General features: G+C 33.0%; 1 long non-coding RNA gene and 1 pseudogene across 2 annotated transcripts in view; one reads left to right on the top strand and one right to left on the bottom strand.

Moving 5' to 3' along the window:
* LOC145246899 (uncharacterized) overlaps positions 1-25,290 on the bottom strand; it is an 838,675-nt gene that overhangs the window by 693,959 nt on the left and 119,426 nt on the right. The window contains exon 2 of one of the 2 annotated variants that reach the window (XR_013863205.1): positions 22,629-22,674. The exons of the other annotated variant lie outside the window; for it this stretch is intronic. This is a non-coding gene — a long non-coding RNA (uncharacterized LOC145246899). The remainder of the gene's footprint in view (positions 1-22,628; positions 22,675-25,290) is intronic. 2 annotated transcript variants of the gene reach the window in all.
* On the top strand, positions 14,180-14,405 carry LOC145246955 (U2 spliceosomal RNA; annotated as a pseudogene).

A 25,290-nucleotide genomic window follows, 5' to 3' on the forward strand; every position in this document is an offset into this window, starting at 1 on the left:
ATTTAAAACTTGTCGAAATTCCATGAGAAAATTTTGTTTCGGTAAGTGGAATACCGTATCATGGAGTTAAATGGATAATTTTAATGGATACTTTTGGAAATAATGAATTCTGGTCTGTTTAGAACATCCTTATAAATCTACCGATGTTCCACCGGTCAAATTCATGTAACAATTATCCTCGAGTGGTCTTTGCGTCTTGTTAAGTGGTGACTTATTTGCAATGAAAAAGAAAAATTTACTTTGACATTGTCCACACATTTTCTAGTAAAAGTGGGACAGATTGCTGAACAATCTTTCATCACTTGGTGCTAGTATCAATACGTGGGAGATTCTTATGGAATATTGAGATAACCTGCCTCACTATAACTAAATGGAATATTGAGATAACCTGCCTCACTATAACCAAGCTGGAAGTGGAGGTATCTTTTGAATTATATTGTAATGTAGACTCTCTTTGTTACAAGAAGATGGTACCCTTTTCTTGTAAATAAGAAAAACACATTAGATAAGTGGAAAAGGAGATTAAGATAGACCGAGATTCGAAACGTGTAAGCAAGGGTCAGAATAGATTCGGAGTTGGAATATTGCAATTTGGCTATTGTTAAATTTCACATAAAATAGTTTAGAAAGTGTTTAAAGAATTAATTGTTCATTGTTTTATGAAAACTGAATTAAAAAAAGGTCAGCTAGAAAAATATATTGACAAATAGGTTAGTGAGAATTCTTTGTCTGCTAAAGCCTGTTTTGGAACATGTGCCGAACCACGTATGTTTAAGCCACGTGGTTCGATCCCGTTTGAAACCACACGTCTGACGTCATAGAAAAAAGGAATTCTCGATAATGGGAGCTAGGATTAGCAGAGAGAAGCAGAGAGTCGAAGATCAGAGGCATCGAGTCCGGATCGAACAGTCAGCAAAGTCGGTCGGACAGAGCTGACATGATCAGAAGAGGGTCCCTTTTAGAAGCGAAGGGAGAACGTTTAATCATGTAGTACGACTTTGAATTCCTTGATGTCATCATCATTTGACCGGTCGATCAAATAATAAAGAAGTTATCATCATGTTTTTGTAAAACTGTGTCATGTCATCATTCAACAGCAAAAGGTAATGTGTGAAACATCCTTAATATGAACTTTGTCTCCCTAAGCGTATTATGAACTTTATGTAACTCTTACAATGAATGTACTTCTCTCTCTCTCTCTCTCTCTCTCTTATCATCTCAACTGGTTAAAAATGTTTCCCTCAGTAGTGTCACTAACATTACCGTTAATATGATCTCCAATATGGACCCCTATGCAACATATTTCGTAAAACAATATTTTTCTTTTTGAATATAATATCGTTAAGTACCGCCTGACTTGTTCTGTACATTCGTTTGCGTTCGAATTCTGATGAATTTCTTATCTCTATCTCTCTTATTCTATTAAAGAAACTGGGTCTGTGTGTCTTTGAGTTTGTTCTCTATGAACTCGAAAACGGCTGGGTCAATTTTCATGAACTTCCACGCGAAGCTACTTCATGTGCCTGACAGTGTTCTTAGATAGGTTTTGTTTCGGAATGTCTCCCATAAGTATCGACAGTCAAAATAATCCGATGACAGAAGGAACAGGCGATTTTCACCAGTTAACACCTTATACAGCCTAACATCTCAATCTATTTGAGAAGTTTTATTACCGCACGAACTGAAAGTCCCAACATATAAAATCAACAGTAGGTTCTTTGATATGACAAGGGCGCGTTCGAAATGAATGTTTCTGTTTAAAGTACGAATTCACATTTTTATCTCGAATACTTCAATAATACATATATAAAAAGTTATTAATCGAAGGAAACGCTTATAAAAACATGTCAACTTTGTGGTTGTTCATTTTGTAGTTTTTTTTTTACTTTAGCTGATAAAAGTCCTTTCTACAGATATTTTACGCAAGCTGTCCGCATACCTTACCATTTTTCTTTCGAACAATAACACGCCGGCGAATTTTTATGTAAAGGCCAGTTTACGTTGATGTTGCTGTTTTCTCTTCGTACGTGTCCAAACAACCTAAGCTGCCGTTCTCTCCCATTGTCGCCTTCGGATTTCCTCATTGGAGACACACCTAAGGACATTGTCATTTATATAATAGATACTAATAATTTATTTCAGTTAAAATCATTTTATTTAATTTTGTACTTTTTCTGCTTTTTCTTAATAACCATTCATTTCAGAGAATACTTTTACAGAATATGATATTTTTTACAATGGATATATATATATATATATATATATATATATATATATATATATATATATATATATATATATATATATATATATGGTCTCCCCCCAAAACGGGCCCCAACTCTAATTAGGCCCCGTTTCTTAGTATTTTGTCCAAATTAAATGAAACTTTGGTCATAACTAGTTTATTATATTCAAAACATCACATCAAAACACTAGGGTCTTTGGCCTTTTTACCTTCGTTCTACAGCATATGTTCTGGATGGCCTCCATTTTGCTTTTGTTTTGTTTTTTGTCCCCCTGTATATATATATATATATATATATATATATATATATATATATATATATATATATATATATATATATATATAATTAGTTTTTTGGAAAAAGAAATCCAGCAGAGTGCTCGATTATAAGGAAATCCGAAAATAAGAGCCTATTTATATTTTATATTTTGTTTACAAAAAGTTTTAAGATTAGACGATTCATTGATACTGTCGGTTTCAAACCCAATAATTAGGACGGTTTTAGATACCTATATCAAGCTCTCTTCAGCCAATGGAGATAAGTATTGGCTGCAGAGAGCTTCATATAGGTATCTAAAACGGTCCTAATTATCGGGTTGAAACCGACAGTACCAATGACTTGTCTCTTCTAAAAACTTTCTGTGAACAAAATATAATATATAATTATATATATATAGTCATCCACAATCATAACTATTTCGCCGTTTCACAGCTCATCAGTGCGATTAGACAGGCAACTACCTCAAGCCAGGATTGAAACCCGATCGCCTGAACGACAGTGAAGGCTCCTATCCATTACGCTAATCGGCGGCTGCTTTGCGAGTCGTGAATTAACGATGTTTTTGACATGTTCGAAATACCTAAGCTCGATATTTTTACACAAAAACCATCGCTTTATACGCTAATGGTAGTTCGTGTATCACTTCTCAATGCGTTCAAGCCAAGATGAGGAGCATGTGTGTGTTTTTATCCAATTAATTGAGCACATTCCCAGCTCCACATAAAGCAAATATTATCATCCAAGTATATAAAAGAGAATACAGACTGTTCATGTTTTTCTCAACTTGGCACGATAACCTGCTTAGTGCGGGTGAAGGCCGCTTTTACGGTAACCAATTGTGCAGGACGTTTACTTCGTGTTCCTTTCTTGGCGACTTATAATTTACAATTCGGCCCTCAGCATGTCCAAACAATCGAAGCCCCAATTTCTTCCCCATACCTCTGATTAAAACGAATTTATAGAACATTTGGATGCCGGCATTACTTATACTGCTGAGCAGTGTAATTGTCGATATCAAGCGGAGAATATTACTTTTCATAACCGCGGATCTGCGCTTCGCATTTCTCATTGTCGGCAAGCTGAAAAAATCCTCGGGTTTTACAACCGTCTTGTAGATCTTTAATAGCCTATTCTGATAATGCTCAAATAAACGCGACTTGAGTAATTATTTATTCTTTTAATTTTCAAAACAAAAGTAAAAAGAAAAAATGCATGTTATTTTTTGTAGTGTATCTGCAAACAAAAAAAAAAGGACTTACCTGTGTTGATCCATGATAAAGAAGAGAAAAAATGGCCGACTCATTTATGCGCTTGAAGTGCATGATGGGAAATACAGTGCATGATGGGAAAGACATTTCTTTTAGTAGGATATAAAAGGAGGTTATCAGGTCATTAATGCTGATTTGGAAAAATCAGACAGGGTGCCTTGGCGTTGAGCAAGCACTTCGAGCTGAACAAAGCCTTGAGTTTTACAACCGTCTTGTGTATCCTCAATAGCCCTTTCTGATAGTACACAATGAAACATGACTAGTGTAATTATTAGGGCTGTGACAACAGAATATTCTTTTTATACACGCAATCAACAAAGAACCACATCAGCCTATATAAAAACATATGAGATATTAACGGATATATACTCAAGAGTCAAAGCAATGCAGTTGTCAGATCCCTAGTAAGTATTCATTCTTTTTTAAAACAAAAATGAAAAAGTGCATGTTAGTGTTGAAAACATGTTAAGAAATTTAAATGGGGTCTAATTAATTCTCTTAAATGATATAAATTATTTATTTACAAAATCCAAACGTAATTTTTAAACTAATACCCCCTTTTTAAATTTTCTAATTACCTAAGCATGCACTCTTTTGAATATATTTTGTTTAATTTTAAATCATGCTACTAGAAATCAGCCTGTAAATGTTACATATAGAGTAGTATTTTTGAGTGGCTCGTCGTATAGTCAACAACTGCCCAAAATATTCCTTTCCCTAATATCTGTATTCGTAAAGAGGGGATGTCAATTTTCTACTTGTATATATAAACATAAAGTGCATTTAAGTATAAAACTGTCAGCAATCTATTTTCCTTAAAGGTTAAAACATAAAGTACCGCTTGATAAGTATTCACGTTCGAAATGTCATTACGTTCCCGCTGAAACTACTTAACCAAGTAACCATCGTTAATAAATAATTACATACATTTGATAATAGCTGCACACACATCTTTAAAAAGAATTATTGATACACCTTTGAGCCGTTCGACAGATATTCTATTAAAACGTAATCTAATACATAAAGACAATTTTTGTAAAGCGTTCTTTGTCATGTTAGGAAATAGGTCGAACATAACAAAGAAATATAGTAAATTATATTGTAGACACGTTTTACCGGAAGTAGGTGTCATCTGATCGGATCTGCGTGTGAGTCATGTGATCAGGTTAGTTGGAGTCAGTGAGTTGGGTTTTGGGCGTAAGGAAGAGCGAACGGCTTAACAGGTCGTCCCCTCCTCTTCACTGGGGGGGGGAGGGGCGCTGACGTGTGTGAAAATAAGACCTTGAAAAACCAAGCAAGCAAAGACATTCACTTTCAATCCTTCTACGATCGACACCTGAAAGTGAATTAAAACTATATAAAACCAATCATTCAATAGATTCCATGAACAAAGCTTTTTTGTTAGAACTGCACGCCTGTGGAATTGTCTTCCGTTTTCCTGCTTTCCGGCTGACTACAATATGGTTGTCTTCAAGTCTAACGTAAATAAGTTCTTGATGAGCCGTTCCATATAAGTTATCAAATTTAACAAATTTTCATTACTAATGATTACTATATTGTCCAATTTCTACTGTACACTCTTTAACCCTTATCCTTGAGTGACCTCTAGGCCTTGATAATGAGTTGATACCTATGAAAAAAAAAAGAAAAAGTCCAATGTGAACAAGTTCTAATTGAATCGTCCCCCTAAGTAATCCAAGTTTCAAAATTCCCACTGTTTACTATGCTAAAATCACAATGACTAATGTATACCTATTAACCCTTATCCTCGAGTGGCCTCTGGGCCTTTATAAGTGGTGACACCCTTGTAAAAACAAAAAAATCATCGTCTTGGAGTGAATGAATATTCGTCAAAAACAGGTTTCCAGTCTCACCTCAAAGAAAAAGATGAATTCCAGGCGGATAAGGTCAACGACGCATGAAGTAATGTCCAAAATACATGTACTACACACACACACACACACACACACACACACACACACACACACACACACACACACACACACACACACACATAACTGTGTATGAACAATTAGATATGAATATATCACAAATAGACAGCAATATTTAGATGATCATACAACGGTGCCCATTTTATGATACGAACAATACAAAAGCCATCAATAAATATTTGATCCTGGTTCGTCAATCTGTCTCGTGGAACAGAGCTTATAAATGAACAGAATAAAATACTTTACTTTAATTCTACTTTATTTCTGCAGAGAAATACTTTGTCCGAAGGGCAATCATTTCCTAATGGTCGCCATCTTAAAAGTGGGAACGCTTCGTATTCGTCCATATTGTATATTGGGAAACTTTTTCCCGCAACGGTTTAAAGAAAACAATTTGAAAACAAATAGATTACCGGACAATTCTGTATCGGGACAGTCAGTTAATAATAATTAAAAGCCTTTATTTAATCGTCCTTTTCTGCTCCGCATAAAAGACTAAGATCGCCAATTAAACGCCATCAGTAACTAGGTGGACGCCCGGCGTTGTCCGGTCGAACAATATGCTTGAACATCATATTTTAATTTATGCAGATTTCATATGTATTATTATAGAAACAATATTCTATTGATTGTTATATATTACGAGGAATCATTTGCCCGGTTGACTAATTTACAACCAACCAAAAAATAAACAAACAAATATTAATTATAATTTCGTTCATCAAATTCCGTCTGTGTTTGTTTACAATATCATGTCAGCTGATATTTAGGCTTGACGATGAATGTCCTGGGAAAGTCACTTTTTATTAAAGTTTAGTTTTAAAATATGCAAATTAATAAATGATTTGCGGCAATTTTAAATGATACCTCCTCTTTTATCGTAAAATGAATTCATTAATAAGAAAACATTTAAATAAAATGGTGAGGTACCCCCGGGACTATTCAGTCTGTAGTCGGGTACTCTACCACTGAGTATACATACAGCAAAATCTGTTTTTCAAGAAGAAATGATTTGATAAGATTTTATTCGTTCTCTTGGCCGATGCTACGTAAAATTTTCCACTGTGAAAATTTAATTATACATATTTAAGAGAGACAATACTATTTTTAAGATCGAATTTTTTCGATTTTCGATACTTATCGGGTGAATTTCTGTTCCAAACATATCTAAGAACACTGCTAGACACGTAAGTTGCCCTTGAGTAAAATTTGCAAAAGATCTGCTCAGCCGTTTCGGAACCTATGAGTCCACAAAAACTGTTATTATAAAAAATGTCAAGCTTTTTATGGCGCTTGCGCTCATCCACCATGTTTTTTTTTTTACATGGAGTTCACCACTTATCAAGGCCCTATGACCACTCAGGGGTAAGGGTTTCAAAACCGCACAGTAGAATGGTCTAGACAAGAGCTTTTAATATCAAGTTCTATTTCAGGTCCGGATCAAAACCGAGACCGAAGACGGCAAAAAATAAAAAAATAAATAAATAAAAAATAAAAAAAACTTTGATTGGTGATGCGATTGTCGATTCTCCCGTCTCATTATCTAATGCGGTGATGACATTGCCAAATTATTTGAAACGATCAAGTTCTTCATGAACTTTTCAGCTGAAGTTGATTGGCTGCTTTTAGTCTGGGAAGAAATCGGAAATCAGGCGATTCATCTTTTGAACGTTGATTTTGATGCATAAATCTGCATCTTTCTTATCGCAAATTGGATGCCAGCAAAACTTTCACCTTTCAAAATGGCAATATCGTCTTCAGAATTGTCTGGCAGTTAGAAATCACGGCCTTAAGGGACACCGGGAAAGTTTGCCAATTTTCTGGAGATAATCAAATCTATGGCATAAATTAAACGTTGGGCAAACTTTTCTTTTTATTATTTCACGACAAACCTTTAAAATATTGATTCTCAAAACCCTAACTTGAGTTTTAAACTACACAGTATAAAAGCCAGACGTTAAAGGTAAAGTATGGTGCCTTCAGCGATTAAAACATACAACCTTTTTATGTGCGAATTTATTATCTACATAATATTTTGCTCTTTTATTCCTTCGTCACGCTTTGAATAAAATGCCAAGTCCCGTTTTCAAATGATTAAATGTTTCAGAATTAGGTGAAAAAACCCAGGACAAAACAGCACATTGTCTGCCAAGAGGTGCTTAAACGAATGAGTACATTAAAGATTGTATTTCACAATGTTATTTTTATTATTTGTATTGTACTGTGTGTTATTTGTGTTCAGCTTTTTTTACATTGGCATCACCACTTGTCAAGGCCAAGAGGCCACTCGAGGATAAGGGATTAAAGAGTGTACAGTAGACAATTGAACAATATAGTAATCGTCAGTAATGGAAATTCGGTAAATTTGTTAACAAGTGGAACGGCTCATCAAGAACTTCTTTACGTTAGACTTGAATACGACCATATTGTAATCAGCTGGAAAGCAGGAAAACGGAAGATAATTCCACAGGCGTGCAGTTCTAAGAATGAAGCTTTGTTCCTGGAATATACGTTTAGGTTTAGACACAGATAAAGAATGGGGGAAATTATTTATAATGTTTTCAGCTACCCAGAAAGTATTATTGTGTGTAACTGATTAAAAATATTTGTCATGCCGTGGAATTTTCATAGATCATGCTTGTTTTAATTATTTATATTACTTGCAATACTACTCTCATATTTGGTGTATATCCTTACAATATTTTGACGGATATAATCTACAACCTTCTTCAAGTGCATAGTTTTGGGTTTCGGGATATTTATTTTAATGGGCACTACCAGATCTGGCTGTCTAAAGACACTGACTTTTAAACATAAGTGTTCTTATTTGAATTATGTATCAATTTCAAAACTCAATCATATTCTGCAAAGTTAAAAGCTAAAACAAGGCCGTTCTATAAAATAACTAAACACAATCAAGCACCAACAATATGTAAAAATTACAAGGTGGTCAAAAAGTGACTGAGACAATTTGAACTTCAATAGATTCTTAGTTTTTGATGATATATTTGTGTAATTGTAATTGAATCTGACAAAGTTATTTATATTTTCTTTTAAAAAAATGCTAAATTTAAACAATTAATATTTCTGAAATAATAATATCTTATAAATGTTGCCCATTTTCAGCTTCATATTTTTGTGCTCTTTCCAAGATATTATTCATAATAAATTCCATTTTCTTTGGATTGCGATTAAACTCCCTTATTTAGTTCTGGATGATTTCCTTAGATTCTTGCCGGGTTTAGATTTTCAAAATCGTTAATGTAAGAATTGAAGGAAGACATCCTGAATTAAATAAGGGATGTAAATCGCAATCCAGGAAACTGCAAATGGCTAATATTTAAAAGATATTATTTGTCATTAAAATCGATTATTTGAATTTTGCATTTTTATAAGAATTTTCTAATATCTTAGTCAGATTGTGTTCAAATTTCAGAAAAAAATCATTAAAAATAAAGAATCTATTTAAATTCGAACATCTCAGTAATTCTTCGTCACCCTGTATAAGGAACTTCAAATATTTTTTCAATTTTTTTTTTTTTTTACGAAAATGATAGAATTCGTTATTAAATAAGACAAAATGGTTTGACATATCTGTAAAATGAAACAACCAAAACTAAATTTGTATTTAAAAGTTGTGAATCTATGCAATATTTTCAACTAAGTGCTTTCTTGTATCCGCACGTAATATAGCGACCAATATTCGCAGCTGGGTTTTTTTCACGACTTTTTATCAAAGTTAACTTAACATATTCACAAATTAATACTAAAATATTGTACATTAAACTATGGCGCAACAGTAAAAAGTGTTGATTAACACTCAGTTGTAAATGGACGTTTTCTGAAGGTTAGCAATGACACATCGATGATAACACATAATTATATAACAATTAATTTGCATCCGATCTCGGTGACAGATGACGGAACGAGAGCAATATACCATGTATTAAATTAAACTTTGACTTACAAAGAATAATATACATTCCAGGATTTTAAATAAAGTTTTCTACAGTTGGAAATGTACATCTCTAATTGGTCAGAGGTTATGTTGGCAGAAACACTGTAACAATATCAACCACGAAGAGAATGGCAAATGTTTCTGAGAAAATATTTTCATAAATTAGTTATTTTTGTTTATCATTGGTTTTACCGTTGTTATTATTATCGCAATGCAAACATGTTTTTTTAATATCTCTTAAAGTTTCTGATTTTGCGTGAGGTTCAATATTCCATTGTTAAAGATATTATCCATAATATAAACCTCACCTGTCAGTTCAAATATATGTATATGTATGTATGCATGTATGTATGTATGTATGCATGTATGTATGTATGCATCCATGTATGTATGTATGTATGTATGTATGCCTAAAACTTTCGACAGAAGGGACGAATTTTCACGAGTTTGGCATCGTTTTGAAGCTCAACTCTTCGGACGACAAATATCGAGAATTTGCGTAAAAACATTAATTTCGTCACCTTCATTTGGGCACATTTCTACAGGAAGGGGTCGCTTTTTTCGCTGATATTTTCGAAAGCCATCCCCCCTTTTCGATTAAGTAGGCTTAATTTAAACCTTCGCCACATCCGGTTTGGCGATGGGCATAACAGCAAAGACGTCACTTTTTCACTTTTTTCCTCCTCCTCTGCGGTCCGTGTTCGAGCCTGCCAGCATACTATCACTTTTTTGTTTTGCTTATCACACAACGACCCGGGACCCTGCAGAATATCAGAAATGAATACAAGAGATGAAACTTAACTATCTTTAAATTCCAAACAGGTGAGCATAAACAGCAAGCGGTCAGAAAGTATTTAACGACTGGCATCGGAATAGTGCGTTGTGCTAAAGTTGATTGCTTATTTTTGATTCAGTAAAGAGAGCTTTACTATTTTTTTAAGTAATGGTGATAATATTTAAAAAAGAAATTTGGATAATCATATATAAACCTGCTGAAACCTGTGATTCAGAACGTACGCTTTCTTCAGTGTAGGAGTTTAAAAAAGAGAGAAATATACATTTATGTATTACAATTATATTGTGTTGTATGTTTCTTCTTACGGAAGTATATATGAAACAAAGAGCTGTGGGCGCGTCCGAGAAAATCAGCTGCGCAGCCGAGAGATAGCTGGTTAGCGAAAATATTAGCAGCAGCAGCAGTCCCTAAATCTCTATGCAAATTAAGAAATGTGTGCAAGCCTACGGCACAATAAAAGAAGATAAAAATACACCTCGTTTTTTTGCGCAGAAGACAGAGGTGCAATTACAAGGGCGAGAAAGCGATGACTAGCAGTGAAGTGACGTGGTAGAGACAGAGATTTTTAAAAAGCGCATGTGCGTGTGTGCGAATAGACTTTGGAAATATAATGAAATGCATTGTTTTGGAGAAATCAATAATGAACGCATTTCTATTGCATTTTTAAAAATGCCAAGTTTGATTCCCATTTCTTTTCTTTTCTTTGTTTGCCCCACGACGTTACATATGGATGTTAATTTATGTATTGGATTCTCCGACAAGATAGTTTTATATATTAGATCCACAAAATATAAAGCTGAGAGAAAGAAAAGGAGAGAGTGTGAAAGGAGGAGATATGGATTTGTATACAGGGATTTTTATTTCTATTGTATGTATGTGATAGTTGAATTGTATGGAGGCAACGCCATTCATAGTAATTCTTAATCGATAATCTTGATTGTTGCACTTGAAAATGTAAAAATTCAATTGATCTTAAGATGACTTTTTCTTAACTCATTTTATATAACCTTTGAGACACTTAATACATTATCTACGAAAATATACTTTATCTTTGCAACAACTTCTATACACAAAGGTTTGTACGTTTTATGGATTCACAACTTTAAGATTCTTTGTATGATAAACAAATTTGTTATTCAGACCCATCGACTGAGATATAAAGAGCTTCTTTGTTCAGACAGATTATCGATTCTTTTATAAAATAAAACTTTCTTTCGTACAAATTTCAGTGCTTTTAGAAATCAAAATTACTGGTAAAAATAAAACCGGTTTCTATGTTACGGTAGCTTCCCTCAGTCTTGCCAAACTAAGGATAACCATTGTAAGGGTGCCTGCGCTCCAGGTTGTGGTAAGTGTTGCGCAATAAACAACCACATCTCTCCTGAGTCGGCATAGTTAAATATCAGTTGCAAGTTGAGGTTCAGGATGACTAGAAACAATACTGAGATAAGCGGAAAGCAAATGCTACGCCTAGAATTCTCAAATGGTCACCCATCTGGTACTCGTCAGGCTCAACGTAGTTTAACTTGGGTAATCTTACGAGGACCGGTATCTAAACGTGATGATGCTGCATAATATATTTTATATGTCATAATCTATTTTATACTAACTTGATATATTGTATATTTGTCAAGTTAAATGAAAACAAATGTGTGCTTTTTATTCAGGGTGTATTTGTTTTTATAAACACCGTACTTTAAATTGACAACTCTATTTGTTTAATTGCAGGTTCGAAAATTTTACATTATTTTGAAGTATGTTTGATTTTATTCGTTAATTTTTGCATGCAATGATTTTTAAATCGAACCATTTTTTACATCCAGTGGTATTTACATTCAATCATTTTTAACATCCAACGATTTAAACATCCAATGACTTTAAATCCAATCATTTTTATATCCAATGACTTTTACATTCAATCACTTGTTTTTACATCCAATCAGTTTTTACATCCAATCATTTTTTAAATCTGAAACGTTTTACATCCAATGATTTTAAATCCAATGATTTTTTATCCAATCATTTATTCAATCTAATCATTTTTTTACATCCAATCATTTTTAAATCCAATCATTTTTACATCCAATCATTTTTACATTCAATCATTTTTACATTAAATCATTTTAAAATCCAATCATTTTTACATCCACTCATTTTTACATTCAATCATTTTTACATTCAATCATTTTTGCATCCAATCATTTTTACATTCAATCATTTTTAAATCCAATCATTTTTAAATCCAATCATTTTTAAATCCAATCATTTTTATAACCCAAGAAATTTACATCCAGTCAGAGTTTAAATTCAACCATTTTTAAATCAAATAATTTTTAAATCTTACCATTTTTATATCTAATAATTTCTAAATCCAATAATCTTTTGCATTCAATCACTTTTTACATCTAATCCTTTTTATGTCCAATCAGTTTTACGCCCATTTATTTTGTTTACATCTATTCATTTTTTACATTCAATTATTTTTTTACGTCCCACTATGTTTATATCCTTAAATATTTACATCCATTTATTATTACATCTATTTATTTTTTACATTTCATCATTTTTTACATCCAATCATATTTTATATTCAATTATTATTTTTACATTCAACTATATTTACATCCTAAACTATTTAGATCAATTACAATCAGTTTTTAAATCCACTCATCTTACATTATTTTTGTATCTAAAATTTTAAGTTCAATCAGTTTTTAAATCCAAACCTTATTTGCATGTAATCTGTTTTACATCCGATCTGTTGTTAAATTTGATCAATTTTACACCCGCTATCTTTTATATGAATTCGTTACCTTAAAACGAGTAATTGATATTTTTTAACAATCATTTTCAATTAATAATTAACAGACGAGAAACACTGCAATAGAAAAACATTACTTCAAAAATACTATTTAAATCCAATCATTTTTACATTCAATCATTTTTACATTCAATCATTTTTACATTAAATCATTTTTAAATCCAATCATTTTTACATCCACTCATTTTTACATTCAATCATTTTTACATTAAATCATTTTTAAATCCAATCATTTTTAAATCCAATCATTTTTACATCCAATCATTTTTACATTCAATCATTTTTACATTCAATCATTTTTACATCCAATCATTTTTACATTCAATCATTTTTAAATCCAATCATTTTTAAATCCAATCATTTTTAAATCCAATCATTTTTACAACCCAAGAAATTTACATCCAGTCAGAGTTTAAATTCAACCATTTTTAAATCAAATAATAGAAAAACATTACTTCAAAAATACTATTTACAAGAATGGTATAAACCAAAATCATACAGCGTCGTCAAAAATACAGCAAAACAATGATGAAAGACTTTCGAGCAACAAATACAAAAATAAACGTTTTTTTTTTCTGCTTTTTTCTTATACAGAAGCTGAGAAAACAACTTCCGGATATTCATCCGATGGAAGTGATAAACTTCAATTATGCGGAGAAATCGCACTTTGATGCATCTGATAAGTCTCGATACCTCAAAGATTTTATTTAATGTTTTCCCGCTGTGAATCTACCTTTGCTGTTTAACATGAACGCGCCACGCACTAAACAACAGCGACGGCGATGCTTAACACGCACTTATAGTAAATCAGAAAGAATACCCGTCCCAGGGCAGTGAAATATTTATTCTCATAACAAATGTGTTTTCTTGGCCTTTTGGTCAAGATCAAAGTGTAGTATCTGTTCTTCAGATGCTGCACTTCTATTTCTTGTTCTCTTTCGGTGGAGGAGAAATCCTTCACGACTGAGACAATTTTTATTTTTGTACCTTTTCTCCACGTTAAAAAACGACCCTGGTGTCTAACTCTGTCCCGTGGGGAGGCATAGTAAATAGGTACACCAATTTTCTGCTCTATTAGATGTTTCCCTGTTTTTTTCCACCCCAAAGCAAGAGACAATGCCATTAAGTCGCAAGGGGCTACAATTTGAAACCAGATCTGCAGGGATATCATTAGGACTATGCCAACATCATATTCTTTTCATTGTTTTAACTCTCGAGTATATATCCGAAACAGTAAGACATAGTTAATCAACAGAGAACCACATCACTCTATATAAAAGCATATAAGATATCAACGGATACACACTCGAGAGTCAAAACAATGAAAAGAATACGCTGTTGTCCTAACACAACATATAATGTAGGGAGTTGGACAGCGAGATGTCTGGTCACATTACATTTGAACAACTGCATGTAAGTACAGCTCGAGAAGGAAAGGCCAGGGATGGTATTCCAAGGTCTTGTAATTCGAGAAAAAAGCTATTTGAGTAGAAAGATTTTCGGCATATAGAAATCTCTATATTTGAGACATGAGAGTTTGCTGTTTGTTGGTTTTGCAGGGAATATTTACGTCGAAAAGGTACTATTAGTTTGAGTTTGTCCGAGCAATTATCATTAAAGTACTTGCAAAAGAGTCACAGGGATGCCACTTTTCGTCGATGGAACAGAGGTTGGAGATTGGCAGACAGTGCGGGACCTATTAGATTGACAACTTTTTAAAAAAAAAAACGATCTAGAAGCGAGAAATTAATGGCAGATTAAAATCCAGATATGATACAAAACATTACGTATGGACTAATTGCATTATTTTGATTCGAGGAATAGATGTAAGGTTTACGAGTCTTAAAAAACTGATATTTACAGAATTTTGTTTGTTTGATGTGAACTCTGGATGTAAATCTGAAATATTTAAATTTCTAATTTTAATTTCTAGACTATATAATACCTGCTAAACATCTTAAAAAATTACCAAGAAACTGCAAAAAGACGGAATATTTACAAATTATTTAATTTATTAAAAGTACACACAAATGAGGAGAATCTAAATTTGTATAAAACCGATTAACTCCAAATGTATCCCCTTTGCATGAAACTAAATGAAATTAAAATATAATTCTTCATTTATGTCCAAGAGATGTGTTAAAAAATACAAAATGTATCTCTACAATTTTAGGAGTAACTCCGTTACCTGTCTTATTTTATATAAAGAGAACGAGGTTGAATTTTTTTCTGATTTGTGCAAACTTTTCCAAAATCAAATATATGAGTTTTCTCATTTATTAGTTCTATGGCATCATAAAAAAACGATTTACTGTTTTTTTTTATAAAATATTTTGAAGGAGGTGTATAAAGTAATGTAGAAACCCCATATGGATATTATCAAATATCTGTCTAATTTGCATAACTTCATTTTATTTCGTATAATTAAGTACTGTTTAATTATTGTTAATTTATTTTATTGCGGACTATTAATCTCATCTTTATTGGTTGTTGTTTCACGACGTTTCGGCCAACTATTTCTCTGGCCTTCGTCAGGTGGTAACCGTGACGGATAGGAATTTCGAATCTCCTAACTGCATTCTCAGCAATCACTGCCATCCGTAATTGTTTTCGTCTCACCACGTTTTGGCCAAGTAAGCCTCTGGCCGGCTTTGGGTAGGATTGAAACCGCTATCTTCAGAAATTCTCATCTGGAACCGTAAAGACACAACGTCTCTATCATTGCGTAGCTGTTGCTTGATGTAATGCCATACGTTTTCGACAGGATTGAGGTCTGGAGATTGCGCAGACCAATACAAACACGGAATAAGTGTTTATAGACCCAAAATTGGCGGAGTAGTTTAGTAGAGTTCTTTAAAGTCACATCGTTGGACTTTGACTCCTAAACAGCCAACTTTTTGGCCGAAAACCGATTAAAAAGATTTTCCCAAATCTCAATACCCCTTATGCCAAATCTCGAGTTTGTAGACCGAAAATTAGCGGAGTAGTTCTGTAGGCAAATGTACACAGACAGACAGACATTGCCACTTTTATAGATATATAGAAATGCATGTGTGTACATACATACATAATTAATGTAAACGATTGTGCGATTTTGATACATCATCAGAGAGCGTCGATGCATCACTCATCGTAATCAAAATATCCTTAAACATGCCGTAATGGCCGCGGAAAGACTAATTTCGCTGTGAATTGACATTTAATAAAGAAAAACTTTTCAGATATTAACCCAATTCATTATGAACTTCCATCAGGAACAATAAACATAATATAGCGCCAGCATCATTTGAGTCAGATTTGACATTTCACAAGAACGGATACTCGCAACAATCCGTTCATTCGATGGTTTCAATTAACACGGAAACTTTTATTTATAAATTAATAGTAGCAAAACGACAGACAGAGCACCTTCTCCTCAGTTGGGAACTTGCCATAAAAATGACGATAACGCAGAGATAGACTCACACTTAAGTACGGCGTAATCACGTTAACACACTAGTTCCGACTGGATCACTGAAGTTGAGCAACGTTTAACTTGGTCAGTACTTAATGGGTGACGATTTGGGATTTCAAAGTGCTGTGTGTGATCTCCGATTATCTCAGCATTGTTTCCAATCATCCTAGATTTTTCCTTTCCACTGGCTTCAAACAGGAGATGTGTTGTTGGGATTGCGCAATCTTTGCCTCACGATTACATGTGCAGCTGCCTCTACAAGGGTTATCCTTTATCTTTCGAAACTGAATGGGAGCATCATCGAGACTCACAACGTCTTTCCTTTGAAAATGAGAAAATGTAGAGGCGAAAATTATTTCGCCCACTAGATGTCGAAGACGGTTCTGTTTTTTATCAACGCATGAAATCGAGTTCTGAACAGCTTCTCTCCAGAGGTGGAAACAGTACTCTATCTTAAGATATATTTGACTTTTGCTTAGGTCGAGAATTGCATCGAAAGTGAAATACTTTCCCCATTTTTCCAGCGTCTTTCTACACAGATCAGATGCAGGTCATCCATTTCAGGCCAATGGTATTCAGTACAGACTTTATTTTCACAGATGAGACGTTAATAGATTTTGTCTATTCTAACGTAATTTCCATGAAACTACTCGGCTGAGATCCAATCCCTAATTCCCATTAATTTAAACATATAAACACACATGCATATACGTATATGGACATTAGCAGACCGCATACAGAAGCATACATACACGTACAATATGGAAATATAAAGATTACTATCTATGATGCATAGAAAGTCCGTATGCAAAGATTGATTAATAGTTATAATTATAAAAATATATATGAAATCACCGACCACTTCTCTGAAACATTATATATGTTCAGTGTAGGGACTATTTAATATTTGTTTATATAAAAATATTATATATATATATATATATCCATCTATCTATCTATCTATCTATCTATATATATATATATATATATATATATATATATATATAACTACTTAATTTACTCACATAAAACTAATATATTAAGTATACATTTATGCGTAAACTTTAAGTATTTAATTCAAAAGTGCTCAATACGTAGGTAGAGCTAGTTAGTAAGTTATAAAATATATATGGAGATTAAGCTACACCGAATATTCCGCGTTTCATCTACTCTAGGACTCTTCAAGCTTATGCGCATAAGCCTGAAGAGTCCTAGAGTGGATGAAACGCGGAATATTCAGTGTAGCTTAAAATCCATATATATTTTATAACTTAATATTTATGTATATAAAACAGTACGTGTATCTGGGTGTGTCTATATCTGGGTAAATATTTAATCGCTGAACTTTTAAATTACTTGCCACATAACTATGGAATTAACAGGAAATAGTAATTATACATCACGGATGGTTTATAACAAGTAAAGTCTTTGTTTGGATGGATGAATTACGCGTACAGATGTCGGCAAGTTGAAATAAAAACATTTATTTCGTCTTAATCATTCGCGCACGCGTAAAATGATTATAGCTAAAATAGGTTTACTTTTATAACTTTCTTATCAATCTGCAAGTTTAGCTCAAATGGTAGCGAATGCGTATGTTGCGTTAAATTAAGAATCAGATTGGAACGCTTATTGCTTTGGTTTGGATTCTACTTGATAGCATCCTAGTCATCCGTTTTACTTTTGAAATAACGAATAACATATATGGTACAATATAATAATCAAGATATAATTGGCTCTATAATAATAAATACAAAATCTGCATGAATTAAAATAATTTCAAGCGTATTTTACGATCGACAAACTCCTCTCCCTCTTGTTTTAAATAAAATATTTGATTCTACCATCTCGCTCCTGATTTAACATATTTTCCACTAAAAATACTTACTATTTTATTTTAAAATAAAAAAATGGATGATGACGGTGGTCTAGTATTTACCGGCACGGAATAACGACCTGGGTGTCTCAAGCTCGAATCCATTTTTTTCTACAAACAAAACTGACTTTCGTTTACAATTTTCACGTGCTCCCTTGTAATAGTTTTCTTTAGGGTGGTCACTACAAAGTAGCCCGATCTCTCTAATCTTTCTTTTACTGACCAACTGACACCACAATACAAAATGCAATTCTTTTTCCAACAAGATGGCGCTACATGCCACACGTCTCACAGAACACTGACACGAGTTCATGACATGTTTACGGAAGAGAGAACAATAAGCAAAGGGTTATGGCGACCACGTTCCCCGGACTTGTCATCATATGATTTTTATCGTTGGGGGACTTTAAAACAAAAAAGTTTATGCAACTAATCCTCAAAATCTAGACCAACTAAAGGAGAACATTACCAACGTTATAAGGAGAATCACCAGAGAAGATCTACAGGCAGGATCTACAAACGTTGTTAAACGTTCCAAAAAATGCATAGATGTCAAAGGGGGGGCACTTCCAGCATATTTTATAACATTACAGGCAAGTTAAACAATGCTACGGATAATTTAAACAATACAAGAGTGTTCCTCCTCTCTATTACATTTTCTGGGTTACTTTTAAGTGGTTCACCCTGTAGAAAGAATTATGGCTAGAAAATATAGGAAAAACTAATGCCAGACTATTCAGATACCTACTATATGACGATAATTACCTTAAAATTAGAAAGATTTTATTCATAACTTTGTTCTAAACGGGAAATACAAATCTTACCTATTATATATCATTATTATTTTTTATATTTTTTTATCCTTTCAGATGAGGCATCATAATTTGTGTATTCATCTTTTACGGACGTTTATCGTCAACTTCATAGTTGTGGTATCACATTTCGGCCGATTCATCCTCTGGTCTTTTTCAAGTTCTTTATCGCGACGGGATAAGAATGTTGAGTGCTGTAACTGTCTCTTCAGTAATTACGGGTTTTCATAGTTGTTATTGTCACACAACGTTTTTTTTTTTTGGCTGACTCATCCTCTGGCCTGCTTTGGTTAGGATTGAAACTGCTATCTTAAGACAATGCTCACCTGGGACTGTATTATTATTATTATTATTATTATTATTATTATTATTATTATTATAAACATTTTATTCTTAATTTTGTTCAAACACGAAATAAAAATTCGCCTCATTTACCCATATGGATCAACAATTTCAATACAGCTGTAATTATGTTTATAAGGTCGTTGTAAAGAATCTGTTATATAAATCTCACCTGTTTGTTTAAATGTATGTATGTATGTATGTATGTATGTATGTATGTATGTATGTATGTGTCAGGTCATGTCATATGCTACTGGTACCATGTAACCCAGTACTACCTGCCTCATGGTCGGGTCACCGGCGACTAAACTGGTTCCCCCACCAGACTTATTTGGTGAGGAGGGCGGCTAGTCTCCCTGAAGTTTTAAAAACAAGACCTTCCAAAGGACAAATGAACTCTTTTTCTGGGTCAACGGCCAACTAGCACCGTGTATATTTGTGTGTGTGTATATGTGTATTGGGGTGGAGAGGGCTCCCGTAAGCCGTGGTGAAGGCAATCTTTCTAGGAGAAGCAAATCTCTGATTTAAAAAACCATAAAGCGGGAGACCAGTACCCGCATTAAGCTGGTGTGCAGTTTAATTTGTTGCTGGCTATCTTGCTCTTGCTTGTTGCTGGATCTCAACATTTTGAACCGAGAGAAAGACTTAGCTGTCGTACAAAGCTAAGACTCTGTAACATCATATTTGTATAGATACTCCCTTGGACATTTGGGCTCATGGATTTTAAATGTCTGAGGGAGTGGCACTCGTCTGAGAAGACGTTGCAATCATTATGTATGTATGTATGTATGTATGTCTCGCAAAAACTTTCACAGAGGTGACGAATCCTAACAAAATCGGTATCACTTTGAAGTTCGGCAAATCGGACGACAAATATCGAAGAATTGACCAAAAACGTTAATTCCTTCACCCAGTTTTGTACATGGAGTCGATTTTATGCGAGCCATTTTTACAAGTCATCGTATCGGTTCAATATACTTAGCCTAATTTTAACGCTCCGAACTTCCGGTCGCGTCATGGAGCAATGGTAAGACACCAGATTCTCGTTCACTTTCTTTTCCGTCTTCGTGTCACGGATTCGAGACTGCCTGCTTACTACAAATTTTTAACACATTCCTTCACTTTGGCTGCCTCCTGTTGTTTTAATTCCCTTCCCACGCTACAACCATTTCTCCAACAGCTTTCTCCAAATGGGCTGCCAACTGTTGTTTTAATTTCCCCACCCCACCCACAGCACAATTATTTTTGTAAACAGCAAAATCTATATAAATAAAGCTCAACGCCTGTATATGTCTGTCTCTCTGCACACAAATAGGCTTCTATATGTTTTACTGTTATACTAAACTGATTCCATACAATGATAGAAGAGCTATCAAAGAACAAAAATGAATATAAAAAGTCATTGGGGGAGGAAACCCAGGAGGAAACCCAGGAGGAAAACCCTATGCACGCTCACACCGTTTCACGTAGAGCTACCAAATTTGGATGGATAACTAACCATGAGGAGGGGGTTGTTTTGACGCGTTGCATCTCTCACTCTTACCAACGTGGTGGGAGGCTAAGAGGAAACACTGTATACGATGACGCCATGAGAGTTACACTCGACGAGTTACCAAATATGTCAGCATAACTCACCATATGATGGTGGGAAGTTTCGAATAGTTACACCTCTTACCCTAACCAACGGAGTGGGAGGGGCACAGGGGTGTCACTTACGTATGGGAACCCTATGTACGCTTAGACGGTTTGATGTAGCGCTACCGATCTTTATATGGTAACCCCCACCATGGAGAGATTTTTCATGTTACCTCGCTCACTCACACCAACAGAGACTGAGACCCATGAGGTCACTTATAACGGAGAGTATTAATTAGCGTTCATACGTTTGTGTCAATAAAGATTCACACTAGTGACCCCTCATGCTCGTTTGACGGAGCTGCTTTGGTTTTGATACCCCAAAAGTTCAAAGTTTTCTCTTTACACCCACAACAGATTTTCATAACGTTTCATGCTTTCATAAATCAGTACATATTATGAAGACACTTTTTTTAACCCAGTGAACGAGGGGTATTTCTGTTATATATATATATATATATATATATATATATATATATATATATATATATATACTTTTCGCATTTTGGTCAAATTGCATTCTCTTGGTGAACTGTATAGATAATATTTTTACGCCTTGAAATTCAACTGCGTCTAATCACACAGTTGTTATTGTGACCATATATGCACTCCACCATTTGGATTGCCTGAAACTTGGATCTTTTACCTGGATTTAGTGGATTTGTACTCAACAACCATTAGAAACCCTTTCATGTGAAACTAGTTTTGTTTTTAATCCAATTTCATCTGTTTCATTGTTGTCTACTTCTTCTCAGCGCTAGAATGTTCCAGTTCATACCTAGTTTCATTAAATGCTTTACAAGAAAAATTGCTTTATGCATTTTACTTTCTCCTCCTGATGAGAAGGAAAGTATTTCTTTGAAACTCCGCGGATAAAGGACTTACACCTCTATTTGTTTTTCTGTTCCGAATAATAGATATGTTCTTAACTCTTACCAAAGCATGTTTCTATATATTTTATTAATCCGATGTACTTATCTATCTATCTATCTATCTATCTATCTATCTATATATATATATATATATATATATATATACATATATATGTGTGTGTGTGTGTGCGTGTGTTTGTTTGTGTATATATATATATATATATATATACGTATTTGGAAAATTAACATAAACTTTAAAAAATAATGTGTACATCGAAAAATTACTGCTTTAAGAAAAATTTTTAAAATGTGCTTACGTGCAGTTGCTGATTGCGTTCCAAATATTATTGACGTAATAGTTTACTGAAAAAAAAGAAGAAATACAATCATTAAAACAGAAATAAAAAAAAGAGCTAGCGATATCTAACACGATGTATGAAAAAGATAATGTTAAAATGTTCATTTTTCCATATCGTTAGTGTCACGATACATATTGATTCCGCTGGGATCGGCGGAAAAACGAACGTAACAGATTGAGTAAAAAATAAAATAATAAGCCCAAAGTTTGTTATAAGATAAATTTATAAAGGAAAAAGTCAATGTAAAGTTTCAAATGATTCCTGGCAAAATAACACTGAAACAGACATGGGTCATCCTATTCAAAAAACACAGTAAAACAGTGTTGAACAATTAATACATGCAAAAATATAACAGCCATCACGGTTAAACAATTAATATAAATGTTATTAAAATGAAATACGTGTGAAATACGTTTGAACGCCGAATTACAACGCAATATTATGAAAATAAGCAAGTATTTACTTGTTTAAGCATAATATAGACTCTTTTGTCAGAAGTTATACTTTTTTTCTTTTTATTTCTCGCCATGGTGTTGGATTAAAGAAAAAAAATGTAAAGAGTCCGCGTGATTTTATCCGCGGTGCTGTTTTTGAAATGCCGAAAGAATGCTTTTGGACAACGCGATTTGAAAGTCGTGTATTGTTTTTCCGTGATAGAAGCATTGATTGAGTATTTAAATGAAATTCATTTGAAATACGCTTGAAAGCCGAATTACAACGCAATGTTATGAAAATATACAAATATTTACTTGTTTAAAATTTATATTTTGGAGTAAAATTTCTTCGTCAGAATTTTATTTTTTAAATTTTTTTCCTCGTCATGATATTAAAATGAAAATAAAAGACGGAAATAAATTTTAGTAATTAAAATTGATTATGAATTTAACTAAAAAGAAGAAATATAAAGCAATAAATATAATCACGTTATTAGGGAGGAGAGTCATTTTTAAATCAAATCAACTGAGCCAAAAAATCATATCAACAATTAAAATATTGTTTAATCCAATTACATTTGAGGGAACAGATTCATTCCAAACTTTCACGAAAAACACTCGTCAAGCTGAATACACTATCAATAATTTCCCCCAAACCCAAACGTAGATTCCATAAACAAACGTAGATTCCATAAACAAAGATTATTTCTTAGAACTGCACGCCCGTGGAACTCTCTGCCGTTTCTCTGCTTACCAGCTTACTAAAATATGGTCATCTTCAAGTCTAATGCAAACAAATTTTTGATGAGCCGTCCCCTTAAGTAATCCAATTTACTAAATTTCCACTACTAACGATTATTACAATATTGTCTCATTGACTATTGCACACTCATTAATTCTTACCCTCGAGTGGCCTACGGGCCTTCAAAAGTGAGGACTTCTATGTAAAAAAAACAAACAAAACAAACAAAAAAACAAATAAAAAACATATGACGATGTAATGACAAGAAATCCCAAATGAGACGTGATGAAAGAATAGCAAAAATTAATCTCGTTAGCAGAGAGTTGTACACGGCTCTTATATAGATCAGCAGTGAGATACCTACTGAAGCGGTAGAGTGATCCATTCATTTTTCCATATCTAGGCATGAGTGACTCGGTGTAATATGTCCATCCTGGATAGAGTTTAAAATCGCCTTCGAAATCTAGTAAGTGATTCCTTTTTCTCTTCCCTGCAACGTCTTTCCCGCAGAAGAGAGGTTGCGAGTTTGTCTCTGTTCTTTCGTCATTTGAAGGCTACCGTATTGTTTTCAAGATGGCGATAAGGAGGGAATGTACAATTGCATATTTAGATGTTGATTAAAAACGAAAATAAAACTAAATATGAATAAATAATGAAACGAAAATGAAACCCATATTATAGCAGTATTTCTGAGAATTGAATGAATACGGGTTCAAGCTAAGTACTGCAAAATACGACTTCTTCTTAAAACAACATAAGGGCAGATATTTGTCGGTAAAAGAAGACAAAGTTGACAGAAAAGAGGCCGAGGCTAAAAACATGGTCGCAAATTAACAAATTTACTAATAAAGTAACAAAAAATAAATTAATAAATTAACAAATAAACTACAGGTTGAAGAATATATTCCTTGCTAGTGGAGTCAGAGAGGGCTTTGTGGCCGGGTTCGAATCCCTAAACTGGCGGTAATAGTGATTCTCTGCATTCTCAAATTCCCAATTGAATGAAACACGAGTGTCTTCACGTATTATTATTATTATTATTATTATTATTATTATTATTATTATTATTATTATTATTATTATTATTATTATTATTATTATTATTATTATTATTATTATTATTATTATTATTATTATTATTATTATTATTATTATTATTATTATTATTATTATTATTATTATTATTATTATTATTATTATTATTATTATTATTATTATTATTATTATTATTATTATTATTATTATTATTATTATTATTATTATTATTATTATTATTATTATTATTATTATTATTATTATTATTATTATTATTATTATTATTATTATTATTATTATTATTATTATTATTATTATTATTATTATTATTATTATTATTATTATTATTATTATTATTATTATTATTATTATTATTATTATTATTATTATTATTATTATTATTATTATT

This window comes from Euprymna scolopes, chromosome 24, assembly GCF_053919585.1.
Source record: "Euprymna scolopes isolate OS-2025 chromosome 24, ASM5391958v1, whole genome shotgun sequence".
NCBI classification, from domain to species: domain Eukaryota; kingdom Metazoa; phylum Mollusca; class Cephalopoda; order Sepiida; family Sepiolidae; genus Euprymna; species Euprymna scolopes.